We start from the raw sequence: 16,307 nt of genomic DNA on the forward strand, positions 1-16,307 counted from the left end.
TGGCAAAAGCTCTATATCAAAATAATAAGAATAATCTCTGATAGAGTGGTAAAATAGATCAGGCTTTACAAGTTTCAATTTCATCCGGTAGATGTCTATCACTGTAGATTATTTGCTACCATCTAACGACAAGATGTGTAACTTCTACAACCTTTGTTTTCAATAGTAGAAAATGCGATATGAATACCTACCATGAAAATCACTGGTACTCATTAAGGTGGTAATGTATAGACTTCATTAACTATTTCGACGGAGATAATCCCTCTAGTTGCTTATTGCAAAAATAAATAAATAAATAAATAAATAAATAAATAAATAAATAAATAAATAAATAAATAGCTCTTCTTCAAGAGTTATCGTGTAGAATAAGGGACGTATGGACGTATTATATTACAACAACTACACTGAGAAAAATCCTTTATTCAGACAGCGGTATATTGTACAAATATACGGAATCCGTATGTTTTACTGCGCGGACACGATATCTATATGCTACATACGTACTGTCTCTTTCCACTTAGATGTTACATAATTCCGTTCCAGGATGTCTAACATCTAATACTCTTCCGTTAGTACATACGTCAGCTATATGTTATAAATATATATATATATATATATATATATATATATATATATATATATATATATATATATATATATATATAAAAATATATGTCCATTTGTATGTGAGATCCTGACCACCTATATAGAATCAACATACACGGCACTGCGTGGGAGCCAAGTTCCGCGAAGAAAATTCATCGGAAATGAAAATTGGCCTGCACTGCCGTAAGCATGTTTATACACGAACAAGAGTTTTGGGTAAAATCGACGATTTCGAGGCTCTGTGAAAACGATTCTATTAAGGGTAGGAGCAAGAGATTTAGAATTTAAGGAGATATCCGACAGATGTGCTCATATAAATCTTACATTCCTAGCTTCAACAGTATTCGAGAACTGGCCCCCTAAAATATGCAGTTTTCAGGCTCACTGATTCACTGACTCACTCATAAAATGGGACCGCGGTGGCTCAGTGGTAGAGCGTTCACCTCTGGTGCTTGTGGTCCCGGGTTCGATCCCAGCCCCCGCCAAGCGAACTTTGTGGTGGACAAACACCGTGTGCGTGGGTTTTCTCGGGGTTCTCCCGTTTCCTCCCACTTTCTTCATTTCACCATTTCATTCATTACTCATCCTCACCGTCTCCTTTAGCCTAACCGGCATAACCGTGGGATGTAAAACTCAAAGATTTGATTTCATTTTTTTCACTCAAAAAATGATTAGGTACTTCCCAATGAGATAGAGACATGAAATTTTGCATAAAGGTACCTTATAATGACTTGAGTACGGAAAAAGTCCAAAATGGGAGGAATGTGCCATGGTAAATTTTTTATGGGCGAAAAACTGTCCTTAGCCAAACAGAAATCGGTTCATTTACTCCCCTCATCACATTGATTAGGTACTTCTCAATAAAAATTTCCAGCGGCTTCAACCTGGAAGTTTGTAACAAGCTGACAGGAATGAAGAGGTAGGTAGGTGGTTGGCAAAAGCGCATGTGAAAGTGTTTTTGTTCATAGGACTTGTAGAAACAAAAGCAGACGAAGAGAATAAAGAAAAAGAAGAAGAAGAAAACGTATGCATGGCGTTCGTTGACACACGTATTATAGCTCTCGAGGCGTGGCTGCTGGAGAAACGAACGTGAATGCAAACAAACTACTTTTAGCTCTTTCCAGGAGGCGCTGCAGGCTACGGAAGGGACCTTGGAATTGGCAGAAAGACTACAGGAGACAATTTCTCGCCTTCTGTTGTCAACATTATAATTATACAGTACATCTATAAATGAAATATTTGAAGGTTATAACAGTTGAGTACCTTCACCATTTTCAGAACAGAGAAATCACAAACTGTCGGAATGTGGCCACATGGAACAATTTGTAGAAGTGGTCAACTTAAAAAAAAAAAAAAAGTTAAATTAAGTCTATCCGTCAACCATTCCCCACTTTTTAAAATTTTGATGAATAAGCTAAAAGCAAAAAGTAAGAAACGAACCGAGAACTAAGGTACCTATAAATGCTATTACTTAAATGAATTAACTCTTTTCAACCATTTTCCTGTAGACCAGAAATTTGAATGCGTCATTATTACAGAGAAACCAAATATACATACATACATACATCATCATCATCATAGGTTTTCTGCGATTATTGGCAGGTCACTTGCCGCAGCTGAGAAGCGTCAATGCTCCGAGTTCTTCGCTAACCTCTTCTATCTTCAGGCACGATTTTTCCGTTTTGATATCATCCATTGATTGTTATTCTCTCCCTCTCTTTCATGCCATCATACCCTCTAGCTCATCTTCCATTATTCAGTTCTTTCTTATCCAATGTTCCAACCAGGTTCTCTCCCTCTTCTTAAGGGTCTACACTACAGCGAAATTAAACTACCGCTAATTTTTTGAGTTTTTCTGTAATATCTTCAAAGCAAATAAAAATATTCGAAAAGCAGAAACGTAGTGAACTAGGCAATACGATTTTGCATGTGATACCGTTATCACAACTCATCTATCTGCTTTCGATTAGCAACTGTAGATAGATTTAGCATTTTTTGCGGGTTCTGTAAACAGCGGCATACCAAAAGCTGATAGGTGAATTGTGGTAAAGATACTACATGCAAAATCGTATTATCTAGTTCACTACGTTTCTGCTTTTCGAATATATTTTTTTATTTGTTTTGAAGATACTACAGAAAAACTCTAAACCAGCGGTAGTTTAATTTCGCTGTGGTGAAGATCCTTAATAATATTTTCTATATAATATAAAACTGTTCTCTTCCCTCCCATCATAGTCTTGGACTGTTTACACGCAGAAATATTGTGGGGTTGCAAGATGTTTTTAAAGGACATTTACAAGATTCTTGTAAAGTGGTAACCTAGCTTAACCCGTAAGTAGTCGCGCCATTTTTTGTAACGTAAGTACTCGCGCGGGGGTGCCACAGACCGCCATATTTTTTTGTTGCTTTTTTAGCTGTTAATTAAAGTATTGCGGTGAGAATTGCTAGAAACATTTCTTATAACCTTTCTTTTCGGGCCTTGATAGAATGCTTGTTCTATTTTAGGAAGATACTGTAAGTGGCAGCATTATAACGAACTCCATTTTCAAGAAAATCACTAAGGAAACTTGCTGGGGGTCCAGGAGACCCCCACGCGAGCACTTACGGGTTAACAACTCATTCGTTTTCCACTCGACACAGTTAATTCTTTCCATTCTTCTCCTTACCCACATTTCGAAAGCTTCGAGTCTTTTTTCATCACTTTTGCGTAATGTCCATGTTTCTGGCCCATACAGTACAATATTCTATACGAGGCATTCTATGAGTCTTTTTCTCAACTCTTTACTCAAGACTGTCAGAATGCTGGCTAAAAGCGTCTTCTTTTCTCCTACCCGTTTTGAAACGTCTTCGTTTGTTACTCTCTCCGTTCATTTTATCTTCTCCTTCTTCCAACACTACATTTCGAAGAGTTCTAAATATTTCTTCTCTAATTTCCGTAAGACTCTGAACCACACAGTCCAATACTCCATATATAGCACTAGACCATCTTCTTGCTTAGTCCAATGTTAAGCCTGCTGGTTGAGAATGACCTTTTCTTGTTGAATGTTTCTTTTGTTATGGCAATTCTTGATCTTATCTCTTTGGTGCAGTAAGTATCTCTCGTCAGAATACTTCTCAGATACGGTATTTGAAATGATCGACCTCTTCAAGTTTTCTCTTTATTCTACTCTGACCCGTAAGGGTGCGTTTCCACGGGACTTTCGATTTTTCGATATTGATTTTTATTCCGTATAGTCTCCCAGTGTCAATTATTTTGTCCACCATCTCCTGTAGTCCCTCTTCGGTTCCAGCTTTTTAATAACCGTGTTATCTGCATACTTGATTTCGTTAATGGTTTGCTTTCCAATCTTGAAATCTAAATTCCCATTAATGTTTCCTTCCTTAAAGTTTGACAGTAAACGTTGAATAATTGTGGCGACATACTACATCCTTGTCTGACTCCTCTTCTAATCTCTACACTATTGGTTTCACTTTGATTCAAGCGCAACTTCACTCACTATTATGTACAGTTTGACTGTCAGACTGCTTGACTACACCACACAGACACTACTGAGCCACGGTATCCTTATTCTTAACTGATTAATCAAGTCATGTCAGACTGCTTGACTACACCACACAGACACTACTGAGCCACGGTATCCTTATTCTTAACTGATTAATCAAGTCATGTCAGAATGCTTGACTACACCACACAGACACTACTGAGTCACGGTATCCTTATTCTTAACTGATTAATCAAGTCATGTCAGAATGCTTGACTACATCACACAGACACTACTAAGCCACGGTATCCTATTTTTTAATTGATTAATCAAGTCACTTCAGAATGCTTGACTACATCACAAAGACAGTACTGAGCCACGGTATCCTTATTCTTAACTGATTAATCAAGTCATGTCAGAATGCTTGACTACATCAAACAGACACTACTGAGCCACGGTATCCTTATTCTTAACTGTTTAATCACATCATATCAAATTACTTAATGAAACCACATTTCTACTGAGCCACAACATCCCTATTCTTAATCAAGTCATGTCACAAGGCAATACATCATCGTGTTTACATGAATGGGTGTTTTTTTAGGAATTTATTTTACGAAACTCCTGTATATATTTGCACTCTGTCTGTCTGTGTACCCGTCCGTCCGGGAGACAAAAATTTCCCGAACTACTTAATGGATGACCATTAATTTGGGGTAGGATGCATAGGGTCGAAAGGTAGGAATCAGGTGACAGTCAAATCGGGGACACCATTTGGACTCCTGAGATTATGTTCCATATATACGTGTAAATAATCTCTCATCTTTGGTCTTTAAGTTTGTGAAATATCAATGGAAACTAATGATAAATACAAGGGTAACCAAGAAAGATCTGTCGCTTTTTCACTACCACCTTCGAACATCGATATGTCACTTAAGACGTATCAGGAAGGTAAAAAATAGTCCCTATCAGCATCGACGATCTTCTACCAACGTTCTGAAAGGCAATGGATTTCAACGCGGTAGAGCTTGCTAGGCCGTGAAGCGAAGAAGGTATCAAGTGTATTTTGCATCTCTACTAGGGATTTGAACTGGGGTCCTCTAAGGTGATTGTTGAAGGGATGGAACAAGTGATAATCGGACGATGCAATGCCCGGGGAGTATGGCGGATGCAATAGTGTTTCCCATCCAAGGCGTAGAATGGTGTCACAGGTCATCCTACCCATGTGTTCTGTAAGATGAAAACCCTTTTACGATTCAGAAGTGCTGGCTCCAAATTTTTGAGTTTTTATTGAACACAGCTCAACTGCTGACAATACACAGTTGTATTGATGCTCTGACTAGCTGGTAGCAGATGCCGCGAGCAGTCCACCAAACACATAGAAGGACCTTTTTCTGATGCAGTGCTGGTTTCGGCTGTTTAGGAACCGGTTCATGGGATGCTAACCAATGATGACGGCGCCGTAGATCTTCGTACGGAACCCAGTTCTCATCACATGCCAGCACTGTGTCCAGAAATGACTCCTTCCTCAGACGAGACAGCAAAGAAACACAGGTGTCTACTTGCGTTGCCTTCTGGCTCGGAGACAAATCATGTGAGTCCCATCGACCCAACTTGTAGTGCTTCCCAAGTTGATAGCTGCCGAATGGTTTCTCTACTCACACTGAATTGTAGTGCCAGTCTGCCCATTGTTCGCCTCAATTACTGCCTGAAGATCTTCATTTTGTACATGTGTTGGTCTTCCGGCACGTGGTGCGTCTTCCAGTGTATTGACACCGTCCTTAAACTTTTTAAACCACCGCTGCATTATCCATCACCAGTCACAATACCCTCACCAAAGGTCTGGCATATCTTCCGCCCCGCTGCAGCAGCGTTTGACCCCAGCTTGAACGCATACAGCATACATGCCCTTATGACGCTCTGTGGAGGTCCCATGTTCACTCTGTTCTTACCCAAGTTCACAGTGTAACTGAACTGTTACAATCAGGTAATATGTTGGATATATCCACGCCAACAACTGACCTTCGCCTTATTTTCATTCTCATTCAACTCATGATGTGAGGGTCAATTGAACACAGACCTCCACAAAAAAAACGACAAAACTTTCTTGGTTACCTTTATAAAAAGTTATTGATAGTTATAATCACTTTGTGAGTTTTGACCCGCCCTGCAATTATGTTGCATTACACGGAGTTCAAGGTTATAATGATCCATAATAATGATATCTCCTCGATAGAGAAAAGTTTTATGGATCATTCCAGCACAGAACACTATATCAGTCGTACTTTCTGCGGGTTTTTGAAACCATCCTGAACGTTGATCATAACTCAGTCACTGTTGAATCCGTTTATACATGTAGCAGATGTGTTTCTCATCACAAACAATCAGTGGCAGAAAACCTTCACAGTTATTTCATATGCTCAAAGAATTACGTATCGCCAGACGTTGATCCTTGTTGGCTTCTGTTAACTTATGTGGCATTAATGAGTTCAACGTTTTTACCTTACTAATTGTTTGTAGTTGGCAAACGATATTGATGGTATATACACGCACATAACTTACCTATCTATAATTACACGAATACTTCCGATGTCTGCTTCCTAGGTGTCACTGAAGAACTCATTACAAGATACTATTGGTCGCTGATTTCGGTGGTTCTCATTTTTCAGTGTCACCGGTACCAAATTTCGCAAGATAATGATGGCGTATGGTGCACTCATTCATCACACCTGTTTCAAATGCTCTGTTGATTTTTTCACGCGTAAATGTGGAGAATGTCTCAGTTTGAACTCCTAAAGAAAATTTTTATATATATTTCCAATAAAACACTTTCAGATGAATCTGATAATACGCAACCCCCTAACTGATTAGGCATCTGAGCTTGTTTTCTGAACAAATACGTACACTCATGTCCAAAATTATTGTCGCATGTCTATAAATATGCTAGGAATATAAGTTGATAATGAATTCGCCCGGTATTTCTTACAATGTTAGTATGTCATAATCAACAAAGACATGTACTACCATGAGCAAAATAAATGACGCGTCTCTTTATTTTGAAGTTTTTTGAAAATATCTCCGTTTTCTTTATATGTTCGAAATCTCGAAAGGTTTCCCCAGCAGGACAGATTAATAACAAACCCGTTTTTAATATTTGTGTTAGATATTAGCTTAAAATAAAGAAATTAGAAGCAAAAAACATTAAATCGACAGAAATCTCGAGAATTACCAACTCTGCTAAAGTGGGAAATTTTCAAGAACGCGAGGGAATTCTGCAGTTCAACACGAAGCAGCGACATCTATGTCAGTGAGAGAAGCGTGGATTAGATCTACAAACGAAAATTTTAACGAAATATTTCTAGTATGTCTTATTATATGCATTATCAGCGAACTCCAAATAGATGAATCTATGCTAAGTATTAACGTATAGATAGTGCAAATAGTGGAAATTACCTATGGAAAAAGACGAATTGTTAGCCCAATCGTAATGAAAATCGTCTTTACTGTAGAACAGGTTCAACTTACGTAAGAAAGCAAATAGCTCAGTTAGATAAAGCAACGAGTTTGTGTACCGAAGGTAGACGGTTCGAATCCCGTGAAGGACTGTTGTCATTTTTATCACTAAGGTTATTTTATTTATTTTTTATTTGGGAAAGATCAAATTGTAACATATGTGTAAAACTCATGACGATACCAAAAAAAAAAAAAAGAGAGAAAATATCGTCGCATTTGCATTAGTGTCTCTAATTTTTGTTTGCAAACAGATTCGTAATTATTTCCCCTGTGCTCACCGATGCATAATGAATGTTTTCCAGTAAATGTTAATTCTAATTTGGAGAATTTTATAGTTTCACAATTCCTCACTACATAGTCTTCTATCTACGTGTTTGGATATTTTGATAACAGATTTCCCTATTAAATGTTTAATTTTCTCTATAAATATTTGTCTTAAATTGAAATTGTTTTGAATTTACTACATAAGCAAAGTTGCCCGAAGGAGGAGAGCTCAAGTAATAGATATTCTACGTAAAAGCAACCTATTGTAGAATGATGATGCTTCTTACCTTCAGCACATAATCTTAACGTTAGAGAGTCAGAGAGAGAAAAATCCTGTTTTTCCTCCCCTATGACCACTCATCTTAAAGCTCTACCTATAATGATTCGTGTCACATAATTTCGGCCCTCCAAAGACATTCATATTTATTATTATTATTATTATTATTATTATTATTATTATTATTATTATTATTATTATTCCTGAATATGCCACCATTACATAATGTTGTAACTTTAGACATCTTAGTTTAATGTGCTTTCTTTAGTAATAATTTGAGCAACCACGTCACAAAATTTAAAATGTATGAGGGGGCACGACGTTTTATTTCCCCTCCTCTCTTTTCAGCACCCTCCAACACAAGGTATATAATTTCTGACAAGCAGGGCAGACAAAATGAATAAGAAATATATTTAGAGCATCCTTTCCTCCTTCGTGAATGTAATATCACGTAGCATTTTTTATTCTACTGAAGACGACCCTAGGCCGTTATGGTTAGGTAACAAAAGAAATACCTAATATATTTATAGCGCCCCTTAACTGTAATATTACCTCTTCTTTATTTGTTCGAGGCTTCCCTACACAACCAAGGGTTTCAAAAAGAATAGGAAAAGTGTCTAAAGATTACAAAAGACTTTATATTTTGTCAGAAACAAGGCAGTATATACACAACATTGCTTTCGTTAACAAGTGTTTCACCCTTGAGTCGCTTATAAAATTAGGCAGAATAACTTTTGCCGATCATTGTTCTAGAGGGATTTGTCCAGGATGGTTTGGTGTCGAGCTAATAACGATGAGTATGTTTATTTACATCACTGTTAAAGAAATAGCAAACTTTCTGAAAGGAACTTACTTAGGAAACAGATCTTCCTTCTACTTAGCCAGAGCCCACTCTGAAAAATTGCATCTGGCGTTCTGAGTGAAAGTTCTATGGGACTATTAGAAAAATATATTCCCGTTTCCACGCTGATGGTAGAATTTCTTAAACCGTTATTGAATTACGTTCGAAGGGTAGGCGTAAATAGCGCCCCCGCAACAATGTGGCGTGGGGACCGCACAAGCTGCAAGGCCAAAAAGTATACAGAAAGTACGCAGGGGCGGAGCAGGCCAAATTTTCACACGGGCAAAGTGACTTTTTGGCGCCCTTCCCCTAGTAGTAGCCTATATTTTACATTTTATCATAGTGTTTTTAATAGTTTAAACCAGGAGCGTCATTTCAGATTTTGCTTTGGGGGGGGGGGCAAGACCTCTTGATATAAGTAAAATTTCGCGTTTTGCACTGATTTACTACTATTCTAATGATAAAAATCTATATACATCTCAAACTCAGGGGGGGCAAATGCCCCTCCCTGCCCTCCCTAAATGACGCCCCTGTTTTAAACCCATTTTCAAAAAGAAATCCTTACCTAGGAAAACTTCACAAAGAATATGGCCCGCTATAAACAATACCAACTCCACCCCCCTGGTCTAGTGGCTAGCACGCCTGCCTTCTGTGGTACCGGGTCCAATTCCCGGTGGATTACTGTTGAACGATAAAAGTGGTTCGGATTCCACTATAATTAGTATCCACATCTCCCTTGCCCATTAAGGCATAACCGTGGAACTCTAAACTCAAGCAAACAAACAAACAATACTTAATTCCCGGCACTCTTTATTCTACATGCCATCTCTCAATTTTTCGATATAGCCCCCTTAGTACTATGAAACTCTCTTCTTCCATAGTGAAATGGAAAAAGATCATATAATTGCCACTACTTTACAAGAATATAAACCAAAAACGTCAGTAGAAAGCACATTATAAAATTTACTTTTTGAGGCTCGTTTTGGTGCACCTCTTTCTCTGGCGCCCCGGGCAGTCGCCCGGCCCTTGAAAGTACGGACGCATAACTAAGGACTGCGGAGGAGAGGTTAACCTTCATGTTATGCCACTGGTTTGACGTGTTTGAAATGTTCAGTAAGTGATCGGTTAGTGAAATAATTTCGACAGTTACTGATGTTTAAAGTTTAGCTAAGACAAAGCTACCTAATCAAATACATTTGATATCGGGATTTCACAATTTGATTTTTCCTCACATAAAAAAGATAAAAACAATAGTAATAAAAACCCTTACTCGTACTGGGCTCCTAACTAACTAACAACCTAATTCTTACAGACTAGTTGCTCTGACCAACTGAGTTTCGATTTCTTACGCGAAAGAAGTCTGTTATATTAAGAGGCATGCTTTTCATTATCAAAACTGTTCGAAGTAATACGAACATGGCTTAAGAACAGAGACAGAACTGAATTAGCACTCGATTGACCTTGAGGGCAAATCACCAAAGCGTAGCTACAAACGTAAGTTCAGCATGCATTTCTCTGGAGTTGTGTTCAGTATTCCTATCTGCCAGTCATGCTTGTTCGTAGGAGTAATATGTTACAAACCTGACCTTTCGATACAGCACAATAGCAAAAGAATAAAAGGGAAGGAATTCTTGCCCTTGTGAACGTTGGATACCACCATGTGCAATAAAACTGTCGCGTCTCCTTGAAGTGATATTTTATCGAAAATAACTCGTTTTCCTTTATATAGTTTATCCGAAGTTTTTGAGGGTTTCAAAATGAGGAAATGTTACTGACAAACAAGGACGCATTTAGGGGTGGGTCCAGGGGGTCCGGACCCCCTCTGAAACCCCAACTTTTCTGTAAATTTAGCCTAATTTTGGGGATTATCTTTTAAAATTTTATTATAATTTATCCTAATATTGAAGTCGGACCCCTCCCGAAATAAATTAGTCCATACGTGTCTCTGACAATTTTCAATATATTCGTTAAATAATAAAGTAAAATAACTAAATTAGGAGCAAAAAGCTTTAATAATAATAATAATAATAATAATAATAATAATAATAATAATAATAATAATAATAATAATAATAATTGAAGCGAGCTTAACGAGTTTCAACGTACGACTCAACCAACGTTTGGGTGCCTGTTCGTTTGTCTGCTCCTCTCATAAAAGACATTTCATTTTAATGAAACTAGTAAGTGCCTTCTTTTAGCTCTGCGGAGTAACTATTGCTTGGAATATGAATCTGCAAAACATAAGAGGTAAAATTAACCAAATGGTGCAAGTTTCCACTTATATATATAAAACAATTTTGCAATATCAACTACGTGAATCTTGTCCCATAAAGAAGCCGAAACCCCTACACCGAAGAGCCCTCCGAGATTTGATCATTGTCCACACGGACTGAAATTGCCATTTGAAGCCAAGACTTTAATATGAAGCCAATAATTTCTTTAAAATAGACGGAAAATTCGGAAGTTATAAGCATTTTCATATTTTTGCCTTTTCCCATAAGGGAGCCGTAGCCCCCTATACTGAAGAGCCCCCCCCGGAGATTTGATCATTGTCCACTCGGACTAAATTTGTCATTTGGAACCAACACTTTAATACGAAGCAAAATATTTCTTTAAAATAGACGAAAAATTCGAAAGTTATAAACATGTTAATAATTTTGCCTTTTCTCATAAGGGGGCCGTATTAGCCTACACTGAAGAGCCTCACGAGATTTGATCATTGACCACTTGGACTGAAACTCTCATTTGAAACCAAAACTTTAATATGAAGCCAAAAATTAAACTTTTACATCAATTTAAACTGACTGGGTTCCGGTTCCCCCCACTATTGTTTAGTTTAGTTAAGTGGTAATTTGTGACAGCTGCACATCATCAAAAGAATGTTTCACTTCCCCTCCCCTCCCCCAGGAGTTCGTGCTGGATCCACCACTGGAATCAATAGACACTCTTCCTATTCTTTTTGTCACCCTTGATTGTGTAGGGGCTCCCTCGTACAAATAAAGAAGCGGTAATATTACAATCAAGGGGCGCTATATATTAGGTATTTTTTTAGTTACCTACCCCTAACCGCACAGGGCCATCTTTCGTAGAATAAAAAATATCACGTGATATTCCAATCATGAAAGGGGAGAGGATGATGTAAATATATTTCTTATTCATTTTGTCTGTCCTGCTTATCAAAAATTACTTTCTGTTGGAAGGGTACTGAAATGAGAGGGGCAAAATAAAAAGTCCTACCCCCTCCTACATGGTTGCTCAAATAAGTACTAAAGAAAGCATTTTAAACTAAGATATTTAAGATTTAAACTAGGAAACTAAGATATCCTTACATTATGTAAGGATGGCATATTCAGGATTATTATTATTATTATTATTATTATTATTATTATTATTATTATTATTATTATTATTATTATTTATTTGAATGTTTTTGGAGCACCGAAATTTTGTGAGACGAACAATGATATGTAGAGGTTTAAGATGGGTGGTCATAGAGGAGGAAAAACAGGATTTTTCTCTGTCTGACTCTCTAACGTAAAGATTATGTGCTGAAGGTAAGAAGCATCATCATTCTACAATAGGTTGCTTTTACGTAGAATATCAATTACTTGAGTTCTCCTCCTTGGGTCTACTTACCTTATGTAGTAAATTCAAAACAATTTCAATTCAATACAAATACATTGTAAAACTTTTCCGTAATTAAACATTTAATAGGGACATCTGTTATCAAAATATCCAAACACGTAGATAGAAGACTATCTAGTGAGAAATATTGTGAAACTTTATAAAATTCTCCAAATTAGAATTAACATTTACTGGGAAACATTCGTTATGCGCCAGCGAGCATATGGTGAGCAGTGAGCACAGGGGAAATAATTACGAAACTGTTTGCAAACAAAATTAGGGACGCTAGTGCAAGTGCGACAACGGCATTTTTTCTTTTTTTGGTATCGTCATGAGTTTTACACATACGTTACAATTTGATTCTTTCCCACATAAAAAAATAAATAAAATAACCGTAGTGTAGTGATAAAAATGACAACGGCATTTCCAGGGGATCGAACCCGCTACCTTTAGGATACAGACTCGTTGCATTAACTAACTGAGCTATTTGCTTTTTACGTGAACTGAGCCTGTTCCGGTAAAGACGATATTTCATTACGATCGTCCTACCAATTCGTCCTTTTCCATAGATAATTTCCACTATTTGCTCTATCTTTATGTTAATACTTAGCATATATTCATATATTTGGAGTTTGCAGATAATGCATATAATAAGACATACTAGAAATATTCGTTAAAAGTTTAGTTTGTAGATTTAATCCAGATTTCTCTCAATGACATAGATGTCGCTGCTTCGTGTTGAAATGCAGAATTCCCTCGCGTTCTTGAAAATTTCCCACTTTAGCAGAGTTGGTAATTCTCGAGATTTCTGTCGATTTAATGTTTTTTGCTTCTAATTTCTTTATTTTAAGCTAATATCTAACACAAATATTAAAAACGGGTTTGTTATTAACCTGTCCTGCTGGGGAAACCTTTCGAAATTTCGAACATATAAAGAAAACGGAGATATTTTCAAAAAACTTCAAAATAAAGAGACGCGTCATTTATTTTGCTCATGGTAGTACGTGGCAAATTTCATGTCAAAAGAGCAGTCATTAAGAACAATAAAACGAAAATAAAACTTTCTTGGCCATTTGGCACCATTTTATTTTATTAATTATAATTTTCGTATTTATAATTCTTTTCCTATGAAATTTACCTAAAATATACGTTTTTTGATTATACACATAGTATCAGTATTAAAAGTACCCTCAAAAGCATTATCAAATTATATTCTTACAAGAAGACAGTTATAAATATGCGACAATAATTTTGGACATGAGAGTCTCAACATTACTTCAATCGCAGCAACTCAATATTATTTGCCAGGTTTATTCATACAGTGTTCTTTTAAAAATAATAAGGTTATTCTTTTAAAAATAAGAAGGTTATGGAGGAAGATGATATTTTTTAAGAGAATCTGTGAGTACTGTTTAAAAAGTCGGCCACACTAGAGAAGGAAATGCATATGCTGTATTGTTTCTTCATGATACAGAAGGAATTTCACTTTCTAAACAATGTGTCAGCATGTAATAACAATATATTAATATTTGCTTGAAAATACTTTCGAATACAGAGTAGATGACTTGACATTATTCGCAATCTTACGTGTTGCAACCTTCTTTCCTCCTATAATGATAATAAAGAAGCGTGTATTAAGACTTTAGTTCTTCTTCTAATTTTCTTTTAATAACTGCCTGCCTTTGCCACAAACAGTAGGTGGTAGCGTTTAACTTTCGTTTATTAACATTAAAAGGAACATCTTTATGTGAAATTGCACCTTCACAAGAGAAAGGGTCCTTTAACAAAACTGTTTTATGCTTACGTATTCGGTAATGTATAATAATTCATTTGCCTTTAGGGATTAGTGGACTTTCACGTTAGTCAAAATAAGAGGCGCATCCAGAAAGTAAGTTTCCCACGCGTCCCATAGCTAGGAAACGGTATGTTGCGCGAAGCGATCACGTGTACGTGAGAGAGTAAGGTCCTAGCATGGCACATGCACTAGCGGAACTTCCCTAGTGCTCTCAGTAGCGTCGTGGCAGTGGTTGAAGATGGACGTTCCTTCTTCCTGCTCCCGCCGCGTGTGAAGTGCGAGCAGTGATAAAGTTTTTGAATGCACAGGGCATAGCACCAATCGAAATCCATCGTTAGCTGTGCCAGGTCCATGGGCCTAACGGCATGAGGAAGCAGTTCCTACAGATTTTCCGCTCCTTATTGCACACCCTGTCACGGAGTGCCTGTTGATCAAGAAGTTTTGTGTTAAAGCAACTGACCCTAGAGCACAAAGCAAGGCGCACAGGGGCAGCATTGACATTTTTGCAACGATACAGCTCATGATTTGACTTTGAGACTAAAATACCTGACTGATTTCTGCCTTATTGTTATTTGGTAGGCATACTACAAATCGAAATATTGCCTTTGTGCATACTAATACATATTTATGCAACATATTTTTTTTTTCGAATTCTGAGTGGTATGTAAGAATACATCTTATACGTATTAGAATTTAGAAAAAAAAACATGCAATGTGAATTTTTATTATTTGTGTGTCTTGTTAAGTTGAGAATTTATTACAAGAATTTTTTATAAAATATTGCCATTAACAATGTCTCGGTTTGGTGCTTCAGATATTTGACAAGTCTATCTACAAATCTTAAGAACTTGCAGTTACTATATGATTTGCACGTTCAATAAATTTTGTTTTCTTTTAACACATAATTTAAGTCTTTTTCTAAAAATTCCAACAAAAAGTACTGAGTAAAGTACATCTTGTTGCATAGCCTTTTGCTTGTTTTGTTTGCTTTGGATCACGGGCGTCAATTCTACCGGGAACAGCGGGGACGTCTCCCGGCCAATATTTGTAAAATGGTTTTCGTCCCCCCCAATATTTCAAGTATTTTACGTCAAATATGATCCAAAAGAGCCTCCACGATGTAGTAGTTTACTACGTTCACAAAACAATGGTAGACAAAGCGAATATGAAAAAATTTAGTACTAAGGTTTGTTTCCAATTGTGAGAAAAAAGACAGTCAGTTTTTGGCCCTATGAAGGTGAAGGTGGAGTTAACTGTAAATTTAGAAACTGTTTCTGTTTAGATAGCGAACAGCAAAGCGAGTTTAGTTTAGCTACGGATATACATAGATCGATTTTCCAACTAATTTTTAAGCTATGTATTGTTGAGTCTCATTTACATTAGTTGTAGACTAGTAGGCCTAAAAGAACTGTTTTCAAAACTTTACTGTTTGCAAGTTTAACTAAAATTGTGAAACAAGGTTGCATTTTATTGTTTGAATAAGCAAACTGTAAAATGTGTATTTTTTTAGTACCATATTTTGCAAAAGAAACTTTGCTTCTTATTTTTGTTTTCTTCTTAAGTCAGAAATGGTTTAAAATGTATTGTACGAAGTAGAGATGCAAAAAAGCCGGCTTTTTTGAATCGATGGTTTTTTTCACATAAAAAGCCGGCTTTTTTGGGAAAAAAACGAGAATTTTGGAAATTTTGGCTTTTTTCAACTTCATGATTTTTCTATCTAAATAGCTTTCTTATAGTATATTCTATAGTTAGATAAGAATTCCATGACCTGAATGTGATATTTCGCTCTGAAATTCACTATCAAGATGGACGGAGCACATGTTTTACGAATTAAAGCTAACATGAAGAATGTAGTATTTGAGGGTAATTTTAGAGGCTATTTAACTTTATTTTAACTTTTGAGTT

This window comes from Thermobia domestica, chromosome 8, assembly GCF_964235325.1.
Source record: "Thermobia domestica chromosome 8, izTheDome1.hap1.1, whole genome shotgun sequence".
Taxonomy (NCBI): Eukaryota; Metazoa; Arthropoda; class Insecta; order Zygentoma; family Lepismatidae; genus Thermobia; species Thermobia domestica.